The sequence below is a fragment of the Pelobates fuscus genome, chromosome 10 (assembly GCF_036172605.1).
Source record: "Pelobates fuscus isolate aPelFus1 chromosome 10, aPelFus1.pri, whole genome shotgun sequence".
In the NCBI taxonomy this organism is placed as follows: domain Eukaryota; kingdom Metazoa; phylum Chordata; class Amphibia; order Anura; family Pelobatidae; genus Pelobates; species Pelobates fuscus.
The window spans coordinates 107,320,668-107,327,504 of record NC_086326.1 but is presented as its reverse complement, the minus strand read 5'-3'; the positions used below and the strand labels follow the sequence as shown (position 1 = coordinate 107,327,504).

The 6,837-nt window shown below is 41.2% G+C and overlaps 1 protein-coding gene across 1 annotated transcript in view; it reads right to left on the bottom strand.

The window, feature by feature from the left end:
- Window positions 1-6,837, bottom strand: part of CLP1 (cleavage factor polyribonucleotide kinase subunit 1) — a 386,408-nt gene that overhangs the window by 94,808 nt on the left and 284,763 nt on the right. The gene's annotated exons all lie outside the window — the stretch shown is intronic.

The following is a 6,837-nucleotide window of genomic DNA, read 5'->3' as shown; positions in this document are numbered from 1 at the left end:
TTTTTTTTTTTTTAAATATAATTGTATTAAAGTTTTAAAAATTGGGTCACAGAGCTCATATTGAAGAATGGGTTTACAAAGCTAATGTCTTGTACATACTGTAGTTCTTTGTCAGAAATGACAAGTGACAACCATTGCATCAGGGCATAATCCTTAGTGCTGCCTCACTGTCTTTGTAACATAGCATGATTACATAGCAAGACCACTTAATATTATCTCACATATATATATATATATATATTATTATTATTATTATTATAGCCAAATTTACCACCCTTACTCCTCCCACAGTTTTTACAATACATAGACAGTAATGTACAGAAACGTGCAGATTGTTCCCGATTGGTGTGCTATTACTTTGTGGAATGTTTCGCCGAATGGTTCACGGAATATCGTCGTTCTTGTGGCAAAATTGGTCCCATAGGAATGAATGGCGAAATGTTCAAAACTAGAGTGGGAGCTGGCAAAAGCAGAAAAATCAGGACATGATTTCTAAACTGCCACCACTCCCTCATTTTCAAGCCCACCTACACAAATCTTATATCAAAACGTTCAGCTATCCCTGCTGCCATCAGAAATGTCCACGGCTAAGCCATAGTCCTGATAGTTTTCACAATATGACCATTTTTTTGCAACTCACGCCGTCCATTGACATTCATTGAAACTCCACTCTAGCCACCTCAAATTTGAAGGGCAATATCTAAACTGCGACTGTGCCTTCATTTTTAATATTTCAGAGACATACTATGCATCAAAATGTAGGTATTGTGAGTCCCTGAGAATCCTATAAGAGATGCACAATCAGAAAACAAAACTATTTCTACCACCTCCTGGTCTAATTAGATGAAGGTAATTATTTTTGCTGGTCACAGAGAACCCCAAGCCACCATATTCCAACCATAGTACAACTTTGTGTTTTTGGACCTGAAGCGCTCATTGAGCAAGCAATTATATGTGGGGTGTGTCTGCTTGAAATGCTGCCTGTACAGAGAAATCTGGGATTTATGCTGGGGTGTAGATACACCTCCGCCAGAAGTGAATTGGTTAGCCTAGAACTCTGTACTAACTGAATAATGTGAGTCCTGTGCAAAAAAAAGACAGTAGGATGCAAGGAGAACCTTGTGTGCGTGGTGTTCAGACAGTCAAAAAAAGTCTCAATTGTAATCTTTCATCTCCTAGCCTTCTCTATGATAGCTTATACTTCCTTACACCATTCTGCCCCCTCCACTTGTCCACCTTCCCAGCTGCCAACATTCCTTCGATCCCTCCTTCCCTCATTTAGCAGCAAGATGAGCTGTCACTCTGTTTATCTCACTGCATATGAACACTTGTACCGTGAACATGCGCTATGCAGCATTGACTGCTTCTGCTAGAGAAGCATTGGATTCAATGCTTCTATATCAGAAAAAGGTGATTAGTGCTCAAGATCACCACGCATGAGCCCCACATCCAACAATACTGCTCTATGAGATGCATTTGATTGGGCTGCGGACCGGAAAAAGATAATGTATTGTGATGAGGGCGTAGAAATGATCAGGGAGAACGTGCTGGACTTTATGTAACTTGTAACCTATTTTAAAAATTTTGCGGCCCCAAACAAAGGATGGGGTCTAAGTATATAATAGGATATTACAAGCAAAAAATAAGGAACAACCCTTTTAAGTGCTATTTTTATTCTTTTAATTTTTTTTTGTGGTCTAAATAAATATCAGTACAACATGAATAACTTATTGGCTTCAGCCCCCACCATTTGTAAATAGTTTTTTTGTTTTATTTATTTGTAAAAAAATTATAATTATTTTGATGATTATGATTTAAAAACAGCGATCTCTCCTAGTCACTGCTTGATGTTACCTTTAGGAGATAAGTTGTTAATCCCCAAAGTGCCATTCCAACCATCCTATGTGATCTTACTGCTCTTTAAATGGTTAGCAGCAATACTGTGCATAGCTTTATTCACTGTTCAATGACCCAGACTGTTTTAATGTCTTATGAGCCACGGACCTCAGGTGGTCTTTCTTTTCTAGTATGGTTGCATGCACGATAGGGACAAAATTTACACTGGTACCCCAGAACTAATAGGGTTACTTACTAAAGTGAATTTAATAGTAAGGCCAAAGTAGCTGAACTGGAAGAATTAATTTTCTGAATAATCCTGCCCGTGTTCCGAGCTGCCTGATTTACATCTCTGCTCAGTGGCATACACACAACTCATGGGGCCCCGGTGCGAAAACTGATCAGTGGGCACCCCCCACCGCGCGCTTTCTCTGCGCGGCTGGGGCCGCAACACATGTCGACCGCGGTTTGTACGCCAGTGTATGCAGATACACATTACACTGAAAGTACCACTACAGACACCCAGATCACATCAGCTCAATTAAGTGGTCTGGGTGCCAGGTCCCTCTAGTTTTAACCCTGCAGCTGAAAACATAGCAGTTTCAGAGAAACTGCTATGTTTCACTGAGGGTTAATCCAGCCTCTAGTGGCTGTCTCATTGGCAGCCGTTAGAGGAGCTTTCACGATTCTCACTGTGAAAATCACAGTGAGAAGATGCTGAACGTCCATAGGAAAGCATTGAATAATGCTTTCCTATGGGCAGTTTGAATGCGCGCGCGGCTCTTGCCACGCATGCGCATTTGGAGCTGAGAGGCGGATCAGGGCGGAGAGATCCCCAGCGCCAAGAGAGTCCGACGCTGGAGAAAGGTAAGTGCTTAAGACACACACTCTCCCGAACCGACGCATACACACTAGCTAACAGACACACACATTTACTGACAGACACACACTCACTGACAGACACACACTCACTTACAAAACACACACTCACTAACACATCAAACAGACTCACTAACAGACGCACACAAACTAACACACTCAGTAACAGACACACACACACACTCTAAACACTAACACGCATACACACTAGCTAACAGACGCACACATTTACTGACAGACACACACTCAGTGACAGACATACATACACACTCACTGAGACAGACACACACTCACTAAAAGACGCACACAAACTAGCACACTCAGTAACAGACACACACAGACACTAACACACACACACTCATGTTTTTTTAAAAAAATGTAATCCCCCAGCCTCCTTACCTGTGGGAGTGCTGAGGGGATTCCCTGGGGTCCAGTGGTGTTGCTGGGCGCGCGCGCGAGGGAGCACTCTCCCTCTGGCCACAGTGGGTACATACCGGGTCGCAGGGCAGCCGGGCCCAATGGTGGGCCGGGCCCGGTCACAGCTGCGACTCCAGCGACCCCGGTATGTACGCCACTGTCTCTGCTGCTATAGACTTTTCTCAGAAATGCAAGCGGGCTGAATATATTTACTTATGCCTTATATTTAAAATATGTTTATAAATCCACACCACTGTATTTAACTTTATCCTGGAACTGAGAACCTCCATCTTGGTTCTTGGTTATCTTTTTCTATCATTAAAGGAACAAGTGTTGGGAATAGAAATGCTATAGCACCCCATTAGCAGCTTAGGTGTAAACATTGCAGGGTTACACAGACAGGGACATGGCACCAAGACCACTTCATTGAGATGGAGTGCCTTCTGTACCTAAAGTGTCTCTTTAAACACCGTAAGTGAAAGAAAACCAGAAAATGTGGTAGAGATTTATCACATTGTTGTGTTCTACAAATGGTGCAATGTTGCAAAAACTTTGTGGGGCATAGATGATGCCCTTGTATCATTGCAAATTAAAACCGTGATGTTTCTGGGAAATGGCATGGTTTACATTTTGCAGTTTTTAAGCATTCCGCTACTATGGGCTCTGGACTGGAAAAGATTCACATTAAGGGTCAGCATGTAAAGCATCAAGTGCTTCAGGAATTGATGCTTCACAAATACACCCTGTTCCAAATTATTATGCAAATTCTATTTAAGTGTCACAAAGATTAAATATTATGTTTTTCAGTTTAACTAATGGATGGCATTGTGTCTCAAGGCTCTTTTGATCACTGAAAACAATCTCCGACACCTGTGATAATTAGATTGCCAGGTGAGCCCAATTTAATGAAAAACTACTAAAGGAGGGTGTTCCACATTATTATGCAGAGCACCATTTTCATGCAGTATGGGGAAGGAAAAGGATCTCTACTGCCGAAAAGAGTGAAATAGTTCAATGCCTTGGACGAGGTATGAAAACATTAGATATTTCACGTAAACTTAAGCGTGATCATCGCACTATTAAGAGATTTGTGGCTGATTCAGAGCACAGACGGGTTTGTGCAGATAAAGGCGCATTGAGGAACATTTTTGCCAGACCCATGCATCGGATCAAGAGAGCAGCTTCTAAAATACCATTACATAGCAGCAAACAGATATTTGAAGCTGCTGGTGCCTCTGGAGTCCCACGGACATCAAGGTGTAGAGTTCTCCAGAGTCTTGCAATTGTGCATAAACCTTCTATTCGGCCACCACTAACCAATGCTCACAAGCAGAAACGGCTGCATTGGGCAGAAAAATACATGAAGACTAATTTTCAAACAGTCCTGTTCACTGATGAGTGCCGTGCAACCCTGGATGGTCCAGGTGGATGGTTGGTGGACTGCCACCCTGTTCCAACAAGGTTGCGACATCAGCAAGGAGGTGGTGGAGTCATGTTTTGGGCCGGAATCATGGGAAGAGAGCTGGTTGGTCCCTTTAGGGTCCCCGAAGGCGTAAAGATGACCTCTGCAAAGTGTGGAGTTTCTTACTGACCACTTTCTTCCCTGGTACAGAAGGAAGAACTATGCTTTCCGTAATAAAATCAAAGAATACCTCTGCATCAATGGCTGCTATGGGGATAAAAGAAGAGAAAGTCATGGTGTGGCCTCCATCCTCCCCTGACCTCAATCCTATTGAGCACCTTTGGAGCATCCTCAAGCAAAAGACCTATGAGGGTGGGAGGCAGTTTACATCCAAACAGCAGCTCTGGGAGGCTATTCTGACATCTTGCAAACAAATTCAAGCAGAAACTGTCCAAAAACTCACAAGTTCAATGGATGCAAGACTTGTGAAGCTGCTATCAAATAAGGGGTCCTATGTTAAAATGTAACGTGACCTGTTAAAATGTTTAAAAAGTTAAAATGTTGTTATAAGTGTAACGGATCGCCTGGCACCCCGACTGAGTACCTCCGTTAAAGGTACTAGCGTTTCCTGAGGACTCCAAGCACTCTGGAAGACACCACAATCACCGAATCTGAGAAGCATATAAATCCTCTCAAGCCTCTGAATGCTGTAGACAGTTGAATAGGAACCATACAAATAGGTTTTCAATCCTAGCAGTCAAACTGGAACAGCATGCAATAAATCCTTCCCCCAATAATGAGACGACACTTCACTTTGAGGGTAAAACAGGAACTCTGGACTGGCTCATCCAGCCTGGCTTTTATTTCCATCTCACACATACAGGCCACACCCAGGGGGAGGCATAAATGACCAATAGTATCACGGGTGCAACCCACACATCCCCTCCCCTTAGTGTGACACATTATGCATACAGTTTAAAATATACTTTTTACACAACTTTCATAACTCTAAAACCATACATCACATTCACATAAAAATACATATCCACAATCAATCCATTCAGGGGAACAACATATTAAAAAATGGCATGAATCCGACCAGGGGTTCAAAAGTTACTTTTGTCCCTTACTAGCCGCATGGCAAACCGGTTTAGACAGGTTTTACATAGGCCTCTATCCTGGAGACAAAGAGGGAAGTAATCCAATTATCCATGGCTAGAAGCAGACTCCATTAACCATATGGTTACAGAAAGACATAAAACACTTTAAAATACAGAAAGTTACTTTTTATCCATAACACACAGACATTTCACATATCCCCAGATAGCTGGGATCTGAGCGCACAAAACTACCGAAAAACGCGCAGATCCTATTCACACAGTACAATTGCCATGGAGCTAAAGTCTTTCCCATAGTCTTTCATTATATGAATAGGCTCCATGGTATAGCTATCTGGGTTAACACATTCACATAAAGTCTGGTCCATAGTCCAAAGGCAAGAGGCGGGCAAGCAGCCCCCTCCAAGGACACGTGGCGAGGTCGGTTTCGCCACAATAAGTTTGATTGAAATAACTTGATTTCAGTAAATATGCTGCAAACACAACAAATGACAATTTTCATTTCTTTACAACCTATAAAGTGTTTTGAAACTTACTGTGCGTAATAATTTGGAACAGTGCATTGTAAGTTTTTTATGTCGAAAAAAAAAAATACTGTTATCATTAGGAGGTTTGTTCAATAAACTTTGAATTATACTCTTAATAGTTGATAACATGAGGATTATGCTGACTGTTATTTACATCAATTATTTAGGTAAATGAGAAAAATATAATTTGCATAATAATTTGGAACAGGGTGTAGAAGTATTAAACTGGTGGACATTGCTGTACTTGCGTCATAATTCCTTAACACTTCTCCGTGAGACTCCTATAATTGGACAAAAGCGATCTGTCTTAATGACTTAATAGGGGGTCAGGGTGCAGTGAAGAAATGTTTTAAGTGATGGAATAAAGTTATGTTTAATGGCAACTTTAATGATGTACAAAAGAAAAGTGGTTGTCCTAATATTTTTTTTTTTTTTTTTAAAGCCATCTGATAAAATAGTTTTACTTTATTATATTTAGGTGCGCTTATAATTTACATTTAAAATAAAAACGCATCAGAAAAAAGGTTGTATTCCTAATGCTATAGTGTTCTGCTCAACATTTAGATTCAGGACACCCACAATCTAACTTAAAAAAAACTTTTAAAAGAGGTATTACCTTTTTTTCATCACCGAGATCCACTCCCTACAGCTACCTGTT